The sequence below is a fragment of the Sus scrofa genome, chromosome 7 (genome assembly GCF_054392235.1).
Source record: "Sus scrofa isolate SSC_HxYL_T2T_F1_AM1 chromosome 7, Sscrofa_HxYL_maternal_Yorkshire_Landrace_v2.0, whole genome shotgun sequence".
In the NCBI taxonomy this organism is placed as follows: Eukaryota; Metazoa; Chordata; class Mammalia; order Artiodactyla; family Suidae; genus Sus; species Sus scrofa.
In genome coordinates, this window is record NC_139389.1 from 69,103,782 (window position 1) to 69,119,320 (window position 15,539).

At 42.3% G+C, this 15,539-nt stretch overlaps 1 pseudogene; it reads left to right on the forward strand.

The window, feature by feature from the left end:
- The first annotated feature begins 14,606 nt into the window (after positions 1 to 14,606).
- LOC110261714 (cytochrome c oxidase subunit FA4 pseudogene) lies at positions 14,607 to 15,205 on the forward strand (annotated as a pseudogene).
- The last annotated feature ends 334 nt before the right edge of the window (positions 15,206 to 15,539 follow it).

Genomic DNA, 15,539 nt, shown 5'->3' on the forward strand with positions numbered 1-15,539 from the left:
GTTAAGTGAATAAGTGACAAACAATTGACCCAAGGAAAATTTCTGTAAATCATTTATTTTGTAATACAGAACAATGTTATCATTTATTCTGTAAATACAGAATGTACAAAATACTTGTAAAACTAAATAAGAAAACAAACAACCCAAATAAAAATGTGCAAAATATTTTAAAAGTCCTAAGAATACATATGCATAGCACGTATGCACATGACGATTTTCAACGCAATTGATCATTAGAGATATGGAAATTAAAACCACAATGAGATTTTACTGCACAGCTATTAAAATGACTAAATTAAAAAAGACTGACCAGGAATTCCCTGGTGGCTAAGTGGGTTAAGGACCTGGCATCATCACTGCTACGGATTGGTAACTGCCGTGATGAGGACTTGATCCCTAGCCTGGGAACTTCTGCATGTTGTGGGTATGGCAAAAAAAAAGGAAAAAATCTGACCATACTAAATATTGGAAAGGATGTGGAGAAACTGGAACACCGCCAGTAGGAATGTAAAATCATGCAACTTCTTTGGAAAATAGTTTGTCAGGTTTTTTTAAAGATAAATATAGACCTACCGCATGTTTCAGTCTTTCTACTACTGAATAGTTACCCAAGAGGAAAAAAACCATATATCCAAATACTTATAAATGAATATTCATAGGTTTATTTGTAATAGATAAAAATGATAAATGATTCAAATAATCCATCAGCAGATAAAGAGATAAAACAAATTTCAGTGAAACCATGCAAGGGAACACTACACAGGAATAAAAAGAATGAATTGTTGATAGATGCAACAACATAAGTAACTCTCAAAATAATTATGCCCAGGGGGTTGGAAAAGGAAGTATTGGGACTTTGAGATTTGCAGATGCAAACTAGCTTATATAGAATGGATAAACAACAAGGTCCTACTGTATAGCACAGAAAACTATATTCAATATCCTGTGATCAAACATAATGGAAAAGAATGTATATATACATATATATGTATGTGTAAGTGAGTTGCTTTGCTATACACCAGAAATTAACACAACATTGTACATAACTACAATAAATTTTAAAATGTTAGTAATAATTATACTGAGTGAAAGAATACAGATGAGAAAGAATCCATAGTGAATGATTCCATTTACATAAAATTCTAAAAAACGTAAGTTAATCTATATTGACAGAAAGCAGATCAATGATTGGTGTGACAGGCAATCTCCAAAATGCCTCCTTATAATTGCCACCTCCCTTGTGTAATTCCTTTCCCTTGAGAGTGGGCTAGACCTGGCTGCTCATTTCTAAGGAACAGAATATGGCAAAAGTTATGAAATTTGACTTCTGAGATTAGGTTATAAAGAGATGATGACTCGCTCGCTCTCTCGCTCTCTCTCTCTCTCTCTCTCATGAAAACAGCTGCCATGTTGTAAGCTGCCCTAAGGACAGACTGATGAGAAACTGAAGTCCACAGTTCATCCCTTCTGAGGAACTGAATCCTGCCAGCAAGTGAGCATGGATGCGGCCCTTCCCCCGGTCAAGCTATGAGGAGACCACCATCCTGGCCAACAGCTTGGCTACAGCTTTGGGATAGACCTGGAGGCAGAGGCATCCAGGTATGTTGTGCCTGACCCACGGAAAATGAGAGCTTATAAATGTTTGTTGTTTTAAGCTGATACACTTTAGGATTATTCATTACACAGCAATAAATAACTACTACATCTGTAGACTGGGGGTAGGGGCAGCTGTGATAAGTGAGAGAGAGGGATTGCAAATGAGCATGAAGAAACTTTTGGGGGTGCTGGATATGTTCACATCTTGATTGCTGTGGTCTCATGGGTGTGTACATATGTCAGACTTTACTGATGTATGCACTTTAAATATTGCAGTTTATTTCTTGTCAATTATAACTCTGTGAAGCTTTTTTTTTAAGTTTGCTGAAAAAAATCAAGTAAAAAAAGGACTTCATGAATGGATTTAGTAACATGGAGGTTATCAGTCTAGAGTGACTGACTGTCTGGATTTACCCAGGACTGAGGTGGTTCCCGGGATGTAAGACATTCCATTTTAAAAACTAAGAAATTTCCACAGTTTGGAGATACCTTAGAAATCTATACATAGACCTTCCATATGACCCCGCAATCCCACTCTTGGGCATCTATCCGGACAAAGCTCTACTTAAAACAGACACATGCACCCGCATGTTCATTGCAGCACTATTCACAATAGCCAGGACATGGAAACAATCCAAATGTCCATCGACAGAGGATTGGATTCGGAAGATGTGGTATATATACACGATGGAATACTACTCAGCCATAAAAAAGGATGACATCATGCCATTTGCAGCAACATGGATGGAACTAGAGAATCTCATACTGAGTGAAATGAGCCAGAAAGACAAAGACAAATACCATATGATATCACTTATAACTGGAAGCTAATATCCAGCACAAATGAACATCTCCTCAGAAAAGAAAATCATGGACTTGGAGAAGAGACTTGTGGTTGCCTGATGGGAGGGGGAGGGAGTGGGAGGGATTGGGAGCTTGGGCTTATCAGTCACAACCTAGAATAGATTTACAAGGAGATCCCGCTGAATAGCATTGAGAACTATGTCTAGATACTCATGTTGCAACAGAAGAAAGGGTGGGGGAAAAACTGTAATTGTAATGTATACATGTAAGGATAACCTGACCCCCTTGCTGTACAGTGGGAAAATAAAATTTAAAAAAAAAAATAAAAAATAAAAAAAATAAAAAATAAAAAAAAAATAAAAACTAAGAAATTTCCAGACGAGCAGGGATCAGCTGGCTACCCTCCTGATGACACTAACAAGAGTAATAGGGGCCCATTGTGGAAGTCAATGGCAAGGTTGTCAGAAGCTGTTTCAGCAGAATGTTGGGAATTTGAACTGGGTACACTACAGAGAGTCAACTTTTTTTTTAATTTAAAATTTTTTTTTATTTTTGTCTTTTTAGGGCCGTACCCACAGCATATGGAGTCACAGCAACATGGGATCCCAGCTGTATCTGCACCTACACCACAGCTCACGGCAACACCGGATCCTTAACCCACTGAGTGAGGCCAGGGATTGAGCCTGCATCCTCATGGATACCAGTCAGATTCATTTCCACTGAGCCACGATGGGAACTCCATAGTCAACTCTTTTTTTTTTAATTTATTTATTTTTTTAAGACTCAAATTAATTTATCACATCTGTAGTTGTATAATGACCATAACATAGTCAACTCTTTTGAGAAGTTTTGTTGTAGCAAGGAGAGGATGGTGGGAATTGCCGGAGGGGATGTGAAGTCAAGGAAGTTTAAGTTTTAAGCTGGGAGTCCTTATGGTGTGTGCTGATGGAAGTAATCCAGTCGAGAGAAAATGTTTTATAATACTGAGAAGAAACACTTGCAGGAGAAAAGGCCTTCAGGAGGTGAGACCTGCTCCTTGAAGGCACTTTCCGCAAGTGTCCTGAGGCTCCCTGACAGGCCACAGAGTTCTCCCTTGATGGGCCACAGGACCCCACACTGCAAGTTCTCACTTCCGTTCTTACAGCCCAGTGACTCATGCTTCTATAGACCCTCATAGTTTGAGACAACTAAGAGTTACTTTCTAGTAGCCTAATGAATGCATCCTGAAAGCTTACTAAATGTGCTGTTCATCAAGGAAAATGACCCCAGACTCAGTGTCCTTCGCTAAGAAATCTGGCTGCCACCCAACCCTTAGCAATGTTATCAAACTCCTACCCCACATACACACTTGCAGATGGTTAGAATTTCACAGTTAGTGGAGTTTCCGTAGTGGCTCAGCGGAAACAAATCTGACTGGCATCCATGAGGCTGCACGTTCAATCCCTGGCCTCACTCAGTGGGTTAAGGATCTGGCATTGCTGTGGCTGTGGTGTAGGCCAGCAGCTGTAACTCCGAGTCGACCCCTATGCTGGAACCTCCATATGCCGTGGGTGTGGCCCTAAAAAAAAAAAAGACAAAAAAAAAGAATGTCACATTTGGGGGAAGGATGCATTGTCAGTATTTCTTTCATCAGTGTTACCCTGAACCAGCTGTGGATTGTTCTGTTTTTGTTTTTGTTTTTGTTTTCATTGCTGATGGCCTTGTTCTTTTTATTGTAAGTCTCTTTTAGTTTAGATTTAACATTATCCATTTGGCTTTTTGTAGTATGTTAGGTAAACTTCACAGTCTACAGTGATTCGGACTGGCATCAATAATTTTTACCCCGCTGTACAGCATAGGTATCAAGTTATTCTTACATGTATACATTTTTCCCCCACCCTTTGTTCTGTTGCAATATGAGTATCCAGACATAGTTCTCAATGCTACTCAGCAGGATCTCCTTGTAAATCTATTCTAAGTTGTATCTGATAACCCCAAGCTCCCAATCCCTCCCACTCCCTCCCTCTCCCGTCAGGCAGCCACAAGTCTATTCTCCAAGTCCATTATTTCCTTTTCTGTGGAGATGTTCATTTGTGCTGGATATTAGATTCCAGTTATAAGTGATATCATATGATATTTGTCTCTGTCTTTCTGACTCATTTCACTCAATATGAGAGTCTCTAGTTCCATCCATGATACCACGAATGGCATTATGTCATTCTTTTTTATGGCTGAGTAGTATTCCATTGTACATATATACCACATCTTCTGAATCCAATCATCTGTGGATGGACATTTGGGTTGTTTCCATGTCCTGGCTATTGTGAATAGTGCTGCAATGAACATGCGGGTGCTTGTGTCTCCTTTAAGTAGAGTTTCGTCCGGATATATGCCCCCAAGAGTGGGATTGCAGGGTCATATGGAAGTTCTATGTATAGATTGCTAAGGTATCTCCAAACTGTTCTCCATAGTGGTTGTACCAATTTACATTCCCACCAACAGTGCAGGAGGGTTCCCTTTTCTCCACAACCCCTCCAGCACTTGTTATTTGTGGACTTATTAATGATGGCCATTCTGACTGGTGTGAGGTGGTATCTCATGGTAGTTTTGATTTGCATTTCTCTTAAGATCAATGATGTTGAGCACTTTTTCATGTGTTTGCTGGCCATCTGTATATCTTCCTTGGAGAACAGTCTATTCAGGTCTTTTGCCCATTTTTACATTGATTGATTGGCTTTTTTGCTGTTGAGTTGTATAAGTTGCTTATATATTCTAGAGATTAAGCCCTTGTCAGTTGCATCATTTGAAACTATATTCTCCCATTCTGTAAGTTGTCTTTTTGTTTTCTTTTTGGTTTCCTTTGCTTTTCAGTTTGATTAGGTCCCATGGGTTTATTTTTGCTCTTATTTCTATTGCTTTGGGAGACTGACCTGAGAAAATATTCACGATGTTGATATCAGAGAGTATTTTGCCTATGTTCTCTTCTAGGAGTTTGATGGTGTCCTGTCGTATATTTAAGTCTTTCAGCCATTTGGAGTTTATTTTTGTGCACGGTGTGAGGGTGTGTTCTAGTTTCATTGCTTTGCATGCAGCTGTCCAGGTTTCCCAGCAATGCTTGCTGAATAGACTTTCTTTTTCCCATTTTATCTTCTTGCCTCCCTTGTCAAAGATTAATTGACCATAGGTGTCAGGGTTTATTTCCGGGTTCTCTCTTCTGTTCCATTGGTCTGTCTGTCTATTTTGGTACCAGTACCACACTGTTTTGATGACTGTGGCTTTGTAATATTTCTTGAAGTCTGGGAAAGTTATGCCTCCTGCTTGGTTTTTGTTTCTCAGGATTGCTTTGGCGATTCTGGGTCTTTTGTTGTTCCATATAAATTTTTGGATTGTTTTTTCTATTTATGTGAAAAATGTCATGGGTAATTTGATAGGGATTGCATTGAATTTGTAGATTGCTTTGGGTAGTATGGCCATTTTTACAATATTGATTTTTCCAATCCATGAACATGGACTATCTTTCCATTTCTTTACATCTTCTTTGATTAAAGTTTTATAGTTCTCGGCATATAAGTCCTTTACCTCCTTGGTCAGGTATATTCCGAGGTATTTGATTTTTTTTGGGTGCAATTTTAAAAGGTATTGTATTTTTGTATTCCTTTTCTAATATTTCATTGCTGGTATACAGAAATGCGACTGACTTCTGAATGTTCACCTTATATCCTGCTACTTTGCTGAATTTATTAATCAGTTCAAGTAGTTTTGGGGTTGAGTCCTTAGGGTTTTCTATGTATAGTATCATGTCGTCTGCATACAGTGACAGTTTTATCTCTTCTCTTCCTATATGGATGCCTTTTATTTCTTTTGTTTGTCTAATTGCTGTGGCTAAGACTTCCTTAGCCAACCGAATCCAACAACATATCAAAAAAATTATACACCATGACCAGGTAGGGTTCATCCAAGGTTCACAAGGATGGTTCAACATACACAAATCAATCAACGTCATACACCACATTAACAAAAGAAAAGTCAAAAATCATATGATCATCTCAATAGACGCAGAAAAAGCATTTGACAAAGTCCAACATCCATTCATGATCAAGACCCTCGCCAAAGTGGGTATAGAGGGAACATTCCTGAACATAATCAAAGCCATTTATGATAAACCCACAGCAAATATAATACTCAATGGGGAAAAACTGAAAGCCTTCTCACTCAAATCTGGAACAAGACAGGGATGCCCACTCTCACCACTGCTATTCAACATAGTTTTGGAAGTCCTAGCATCAATAATTTTTAACCAGTAATATTCCTACAATAAACTTCAAGACCCTACATGTCTGCTGATGTTCAAATGTGAATAACTTACCTCTCTATTGCCAATGGGGAGGTGTCATATGTGTACGACTGCTGGTGAATATTGGCTACTTTAATAAGTACAATGAAATTACTGACTAATTTTTCAGTTTTTAGGAAACTGGTGTTTGTTTTTGTTTTCGTTTTTGTTTTTTGCTTTGTCTTTTGTCTTTTTAGGGCCACATCCGCAGCACATGGAGGTTCCCAGGCTAGGGGTCAAATCAGAGCTGTAGATGCCGGCCTACACCACAGCCACAGCAACGCCAGATCCGAGATGCATCTGCGACCTACACCACAGCTCACAGCAATGCTGGATCCTTAACCCACTGAGCAAGGCCAGGGATCGAACCCCCAACCTCATGTTTCCTAGTCGGATTTGTTTCCATTGCACTACGATGGGAACTCCCAGGAAACTGTTTTATAGCACAAAAATTTAATAGGTATGTTCAAATTCTTCTAAAGTAACTAGTAAGTGAATCATTTATATTGCTGGCGACATGATATATCCAACTTGCTGTATTTCTTCTCTTTCTGTGTAATTGAGTTTTTTAGTAGTGGAAACTGGAGGGGAAGGGTGAGCAAAAAGCTTTATAGAAGCCAACAGGCAGCACAACAAAAAATTCAGGAGCCCTGATTGTAAAGGGATTTTTTAGGGCTTCTCAGGGCAAGGCTTTGTGCCAGCATAGGCAGAGTTTACATCACATCAGCCATGGTTTTCCTAATTCCAGGCTAGCCCCGCAAGTGTCCATAGGCAACTCCTTCTTCCTAAGGAGGACGCAGAGAGCTCCATGGCTTTGCTGCATGGGAATAACATCCTCTGTCTTTCCTTTTTTTTTTTTTTTTTTTTTCTCCATTGGCTTCTCTCTTTTCCTTGCTCCAAGATCCACTGTTCTAACTATAGTTTCTAACAGGTGTGCAGCCAGGGCAGGGAGGCTGTGGTCCAGCTGTCCTCAGGCACATGGATTCTCTCCAGCCGTCTTGCTGGAATCATGGGGCCCTGAGATGAGTGAGGATAACACTCCCAGGGTCATGGCAGGGGGAGGGGCAGAGGCAGGGGAAGCCTCTCATTCTTGGAGCAAAGAAGAGGCCAGGAGAGTTTGCAAGTTACCCCCAGACATGGGAGCACAGCTCTGGTCCAACAGGAATCAGGAATTCGGTCCTGTTTTCCCTTTCATTGTAGATACTGCCAGATGTCTACTTGATATCCATCCCCTCCTCCTTTTTTATTAATAGATCCCTCATTTGAGCCTCACTTGGCTAGACTAGGCAACACTACTGGTAAGCTACTGCCGTATCATTTCATCCACACATAAACTCACTGCGTAGAAGAGTTTATACCATGCTCAGTGATTTATCCAAGCTCTCACAGCCAACTGATAGCAGAGCTGGGGTTCAAACCCAGATCTGTCCGACTCAGAGATTTATCCTCGTCCCTCTCTATCTCCTATCTCCCTAAGAAGAGAAAGAATCTACCTGCAGGGGTGGTAGCCCTAGAAAGCACCTCTGAGACCAAGCTTATCTCTGGGAATAAGATCATCCTACAGAAAAGGTGGCAAGCACTCCCCAGGGCCACCCAAAGTTTCACTCCCCTCTCCCAGGGCATGGCCCAGGGGTTAGTGCGTAGTATAGGCTCAACAGGAATGAAGAAATGGAGGAGAGGAGAGACAAAGGGGGGGAAAGAGGGAAGGAGGAAAATCTCAAACAGGCATGTCCTCAGCCATCTGCCCCAGCCCCAGCCCCAGGTTTAAGGATAGTTTATCAACTAGGATTTGCATTGAGCTAAGAAAAACAGAAGTGGGAGTTCCCAATGTGGCCCATTGGAAACAAACCTGACTCATATCCATGAGGGTGCAGTTTCGATCCCTGGCCTCACTCAGTGACTGAAGGATCCAGCATAGGTCACAGACACAGCTCAGATCTGGTGTGGATGTGGCTGTGGCCAGCAGCTGCAGCTCCAAGTTGACCCCTAGCCTGGGAACTTCCATATGCTGCCAGTGCGGTCATAAAAAAAAGAGAGGTGGAATTTTAACACATAAGAGTTCCCCCACACACACACACACATACACACAACCAGACAGGTAGGTAGTGGTATTATGTTTAAAGATGCCAAGTCTACATTCTCCGCTTTTCCTCATGGTCACAAAATGGCTGCTACAGCTCTAATCATCATGATCTACACAGGAAGAAAGGAAAGCAAATTTTTCATTGAAACTTTTATCTCTTATTGGACAGAACTGGGCTGGGAAATGTACAGTTTTAGCTTTGTTTGGTTTTTGGCAAGTCTTCTTTTCTCTGTCACTCCTTTCCCTGCCTCCTTCTCCACATCTCAGTTCCAGAAAATAATCTGTAATGTAAAAAGGAGGCTCAGCTTACATATGTCCTCAGAAGAAAGGACAAAGAATGTCCTGCCGAAATTAGGAAGATTCTAGAAAATGGATCCAAACCCCAGAAGTTTCAGAGTTGACTTTCAGAACTCTCTGCACCCATGTGACCCCCTGTGCTTTCTGTAGCTTGATAGCTCCTCTGGGAGAACCCTTATCCCCAGAACATATGGAGAAGGCAGAAACTGACCACAGCCATCAGAGAGCAAAGTCAGAGCCAGTTAGAATGTTTTCAGCTGCAGGTAATAGAAAGTTTCAACTCAAAGTATCTCTGAGACGGAGTTCCCGTTGTGGCTCAGTGAGTTAAGAATATGACATAGTGTCCATGTTAAGAATACGGGTTCCATCCCTGGCCTCACTCAGTGGGTTAAGGATCTGGCATTGCCAGAGCAGTGGAGCAGGTTGCAGACACGGCTCAGATCCAGCATTACCATGGCTGTGGTATAGGCTGGTAGCTGCAGCTCCAATTTGACCCCTAGCCTGGGACTCTCCATATCCCGTGGGTGTGGCCCTAAAAAGAAAAGGAAAAAAAAAAGTATCTTCGAGAGAGTTTATCATTTCACATATCAGGAAGCCCAGAAATAGGAAGAAAGGGCTCCAGATAGGAGACTTAGGCACTCCAATTTTTCTCTGGTTTTCAAAGAGCTGCCCTACTCTACATGTTGGCTCGAAGCAAGATGGTCACAGAACATTCCTGGCATCACAACTGGATGCAATTTGTTATTAAAAATGAGGAAATCTTACCCCAAAGCTACAGACTTTTCTTCGTGTCTCCTGTGGCCTCACAGCACCTTCTGGGACCCCAGGGCAAGCACCAGGAGAGGGACAGACAGAACCCGAGGAAAGTCCTATCTCTTTTCATGTCCTAGCCTCAGAAGTCAGGTAGTGTCACTTCTACCCCCATTATACCCCTGGAGACAGTCACAAAGTCCCACCCAGCTTTAAGGAGAGGAGACATGGAATCTACCTCTTGATGAGGCAGTAACAAGCTCTGATCCTTATGGCCACTTTTGGAAAAAGCAATCTGTTGCATCAGAAGATCCTGTCACTCTTTGCACAGCCTCCCATCCCCCCACCCCCACACTCTGATCACTTCCACATCTAGGTCTTACCTGGCAGGATCTAGGTCCCCTGCAGAGCCCTACTGCAAGGGAGACTTGGCCATTTGTTTGTAGCTTTGTAGCCTCCATCACATAGGAAGCTAAGCTGAAGGGGATGGAATAGGTAGTGAATGAAACAGCTTATATACTGTCTGCCACAGCAAAGAAAGAAAAAGGAGGGAATAAATACATGATAGGGAAGTGGCCCATGAGGTCTGCTACAGACCCTAACCTTTTCTAATTTCTACTGCCTGACTGTTTCCTGGGGCATTCAGTAAGAATTATTGAGCATCTCCAGTGTTCCAGGCAAGCTAGACTAAACAAAATAGATGGGGATTTTAGAATCTATGAAAGGCAGCCTTAAACAAAGAATCATTATAAATAACTATGTATTTACAATTGCTACAAGGTATTTACAAAGGAGGAACATATTCTGGCCTTTCAACTCCCACATATGCCTCTTGTCCGCCAGCCTGATAAGAACTTGAGACAGCAGAGACTGCCCTGAGCCTTCCTTCCTCTGTGGTGGTTATAAGACAAAGCTCACCGACGTACTCATAAATAAAGCTTAGGAAGTGTTGAAATACAGGCTGGTATCCGCAGTATCTTGGCAAACTTGGTACTAACCCAAGCAAAATGAAGGCTTTGGCCTCAAAGATGAGAGAAGATCAATTCCAGATACAGTCCCCATACAGACAAGAATGGGCAGTGAGGTCTAGGTCTAGACAGAAGCATGACATTCCAGTGCCACTTGTTTCAGGAGATGTAAATATTACATTTCCTCAACATCAGCCCCTGGTTGGAACTTAAGCTCCCAAGGAACACCTGCCATTCATTCCAGGGAAACGTGGGTGCTGACAACAGGATGAGGCGATCATGATTGGACCGTGTGGCTGGAAACAATTACATCCATATTGACCGACATGGAAGGTGCTCAGTGACCCCAGAAAGTCTGTGTTTTAGCCGTGTTAACATAGATTCCCCCTTTGGGCTCACCACGCAGGGCTCTTTTAGTAGCTAACCCACGTGATGTGTATGACATTGTAGTATACATTAACTCCTATGTTATTTCCTCAATTAACATAATGAAGTCAGGGGAATAAATGGCAGAGCCTCACACCCTTTCTTTTCCTCTCTGATGTTTTCTTCATAAGAAACAAACACACAGCTTCATTACCAACAAGCTCAGAATAAATTAATAGGAGCTGAAATCCGTGAAATTAGATTCGCTTTTCTAATTAGCTGGAGAGTTCGCAGACACCGGGGCGGTCCTTATCACAGGCTCTCTTCTCCTCTGGAAGGGGATGGCCATTTGTGATCCCAGAAAATTAAACCCTCCCCTCTTACATTCTACAAAGGAACTTCTGATTGAAGTGTAAATGTGAATTTCCTTTGGCCACCTGGAAGATCATTTTGAAGTTGTGAATCTTGAGCAAATTCCTCATTAATTCCACCCCATGGTTGGGAGATTGTGTGATACAGCAATTTCCATTTTCAAAGGAATTATCTTTTTACTAATAACATCTTCAGCTTAGTTGGCACCCTCCTCCATGAGGTTCAAAGTGATGTGGAGACTTTTTGTCTTTAATTCTCACATTTCAGGCAGAGGAAACAGGGACCAGGAGAGAAATCCATTGCTTGCCTGACAGTCAAGTTAAGGAAGCTGTGATGAGGGGACCAGGGACCCAGGGACACATGGAACAAAATTCTCAAGATGACCGGTGGGTCAGTGGCAGACTTGGAACATCCCACCTCTCTTTTTATCCCTTACTCCCAGCTTACCAACCATCCCAACTGTCTTCCAAAAGTCTAATATTGTCAAACAGACCCCAGGGACTCTAAGTGAGGACTCTAGAAGCCTGACACTGCCGCTTCTAATGATTCACCAGAATGACTTAAAAGGGCAAAATTTTGCCCAGTGGAGGAATCGGCTCCCTGTCCAAAGCAGCTTGATGCCCACTTTCCAGGAATTTCTTCACTCAAGTATGCACTCACCTATTTGACAAAATTTTATTGAGCACCTACTATGTGCCAGATACTCTTCTGGGTGCTGGGAATAGATAAATGAATAAAATAAATGAAAATCTTTTTCACAGAGGTCGTTCTAGTGGGGAAGACTAACAGAATACAAGGTTTACTAAATGCAGGTACATGCTAGGGAGAAAATAAAGCAGGGATGTGGAATTTAAAATGTCAAGGTGGGGTGTTCCCATTGTGGCTCAGCAGTAATGAACCCAACTAGTATCCATGAGGATTTGGGTTTGATCCCCGGCCTCACTCATGGGTTAAGGATCCAGTGTTGCCACAAACTGCGGCATAGTTCGCAGATGCTGTTTGGATCTGGCATTGCTGTGGCTGTGGTGTAGACCGGCAGCTGGAGCTCCAATTCAATCCTTAGCCTGGGACTGTCTGTATGCTGCGGGTGTGGCCCTAAAAAGAAAAAATGTCAAGGCGTATGAAGGGCTGAATTTTTAGTTGGAATGACCAGAGGACACCATGTTGAAAGAACCTGGGAAGGGGTGGGAGACCACAGTCAGTGCTGTGGAGGGCAACACAGCCTAGGGTGGAACAGGAGACTAGGTGTTTTCTAGTCGTTTTTGAAGTAAATTTATTCTTCTTGCTTATGCATTTGTGAATGTGGCCAATATCTCTCTTTCACAAGAGTTAGGAAATTAGTTAGTATCTGCACTGAGTTGAAGAGTGTCCCCCCAAAATTCACATCTACCTGGAACCTCCAAATTTAACTTTATTGGAAATATGGTCTTTGCAGATGTAATTAGTTAAAATGAGGTCATACTGGATTACAGTGGGTCCTAAATCCAATAACTGGTGCCCTTATAATAAGGCCACATAGGAGTTCCCATCGTGGCGCAGTGGCTAACGAGTCTGACTAGGAACCATGAGGTTGTGGGTTCAATCCCTGTCCTTGCTCAGTGGGTTAAGGATCCGGCATTGCCATGAGCTGTGGTGTAGGTCACAGACACGGCTTGGATCCCGAGTTGCTGTGGCTCTGGCGTAGGCTGGCAGCTGCAGCTCCGATTAGACCCCTAGCCTGGGAACCTCCATATGCCGCAGGAGCGGCCCAAGAAATGGCAAAAAGACAAATGAAATAAAATAAGAAGGCCACATAGAGCCACAGAGGACATAGGTGGGAAGACAGCCATGTGAAGATAGGGCAGAAGTTGGAGTGATGGAGCTACAGGCCCGGGACTGCCAAGGATTGCCATCAGCCTCCAGAAGCTAAGAGAAAGGCATGGTACAAATTCTCCCTGAGGAACTAACCCTGCCACTACCTTGCTTTTGGACTTATATCCCCCTGAGCCACAAGAGAATAAATTTCTATTTTTTAAATCCACCCAGTTCATGGGAATTTGTACAACAATCATAGGAAACCAATATAGATCTTGGTAACTGGAAGCGGTGCTGCTATAACAAATACAGAAAATGTGGAAGGGCCTTGGGTGACGGGTAGAGGCTGGAAGAATTTTGAGAAGAATGTTTTTTAAAAAAGCCTAGACTGCCCTGAAGAGGGTGCTAGTAAAAATATGGACATTAAAGGAGATTCTGTTGAGAGCTCAGAAGGACATCGAGGACAGTAGAGAATGCTTCTACTACCTTAGACAGAAAACATATACTGTCATGTACAGAAAATTGATAGAAATATGAACATTAAAGATGTCTCTAGTGAGACCGCAGATGAAAATGAGAAGCATGTTATTGGAAACTGAAAGAAAAGTGATCCTTGTTACAAAGTGGCAGAGAACCTGGCTGAATTGTGGTCTAGTGCTGGGTCAAAAGTATGACTTATAAGTGAGGAACCTGGCTATTTAGCAAAGGATACTGTCCAGCAAAATATGGAACATGCACCCTAGTTTCTCCTTGCTACATATAGTAAAGTGTGAGAGGAAAGAGATAAACTAACAAGGAAATATAAAGCAAAAAGGAACCAGAACTTGATGATTTGAAAAAATTCTCAGCCTATCTATATAATAAAAGATGCTGAGGCTGACAATAACACCAAGGATGTGACCAGACAACCTTCTACTCAAGAGATTTGGTGTGTAACTCTTTGGTCCAACTAACCATCTCAGTAGAAGTCAACAATAGACTATAGGGAACTTTTCATGTGTCATGACATGGATCCCATGAGGATTTTGAGGATGTTATACCACCAGAAACACTACCAGCTTGGGCCAAAGAGAACAGAGATGGCACGAAATGAAGGAACACTATTGACTTCTGGGATTCTATAGGCAGGAAACCAGACAATAGAGCTACTCAGCTATGAACATGTGCAATCTTTCAAGAAAAGAGAAGAATGGGCAGAGACTGCTCAGTCCTAGGCCTTGCAGGTTAATCTTCCTCTCTGTCTGGACCTGAGTTTGTCACAACCATGCTCCACTATATCATCAGTCAGGCCAAGGAGCATCCTAGCTGATCCCCCTCTTCGTATTTATTGGTGCAAAGGATGTTGGAGCAGCATTGTATGTCTTACATCTGGAATTGTTCAATCCAGATGTCAGCTGGGACAGAAAGTATAACCCAAGAGTTCCTGCTGTGGTGCAATGGGATGGGTGGCTCCTCTGAAGCACTGGGACTCAGGTTCCATCTTCTGCCCAGAACAGTGGGTTAAAGGATCCTGCATTGGCAAAGCTGTGGCATAGGTTGCAACTGCTGCTTGGATCTGATTCCTGGCCTGAGAATTCCATATGCTGTGGATGGCTGAGATAGAGAGATAGAGAGAGAGAGAGAGAGACAGAGACAGAGACAGAGACAGAGACAGAGAGACAGAGAGACAGACAGAGAGAGAGAGACAGAGAGAGAGAGACAGAGAGAGAGAGACAGAGAGAGAGAGAGAGAGGAAAGAAGGAAGAAAGGAAGGGAAAGAAAGACTCAGAACCTTGAAACAAACTGAGTCCCAGTGATCAATACAAGTTCTACTCAGTGAATGTAGATTACAGCAAACTGAAGAAATAGGGTCCAGGCCTTTAAATGAAATGTTTCACTATAAAGCTGCTCAGAATAAAGGTCTTCCAAAAGCTATCCACACCATTTCCCACTTAACCAGGAAATATTTCTCCTCTAAATGCACAAAATCATGTTGGTGTATTTTGTTGGGGTTTACAATGATTAATAAATAATCTGAAACTTGAAAAACACAGAGAAAAAAGAATGACTTTGAGGGGGCTTAGCAGCCAGCAGGGCTACTTGTGGTTCCCCTGAAGAAAGTGGTACCCACTAGGGCCCCTGAGCAGAAATTTGTGTTCTCTCAGCAGAGGAACATCAGGGGACCACAGAGACAGAGGCTGAGGGGCTTAGGCATCAG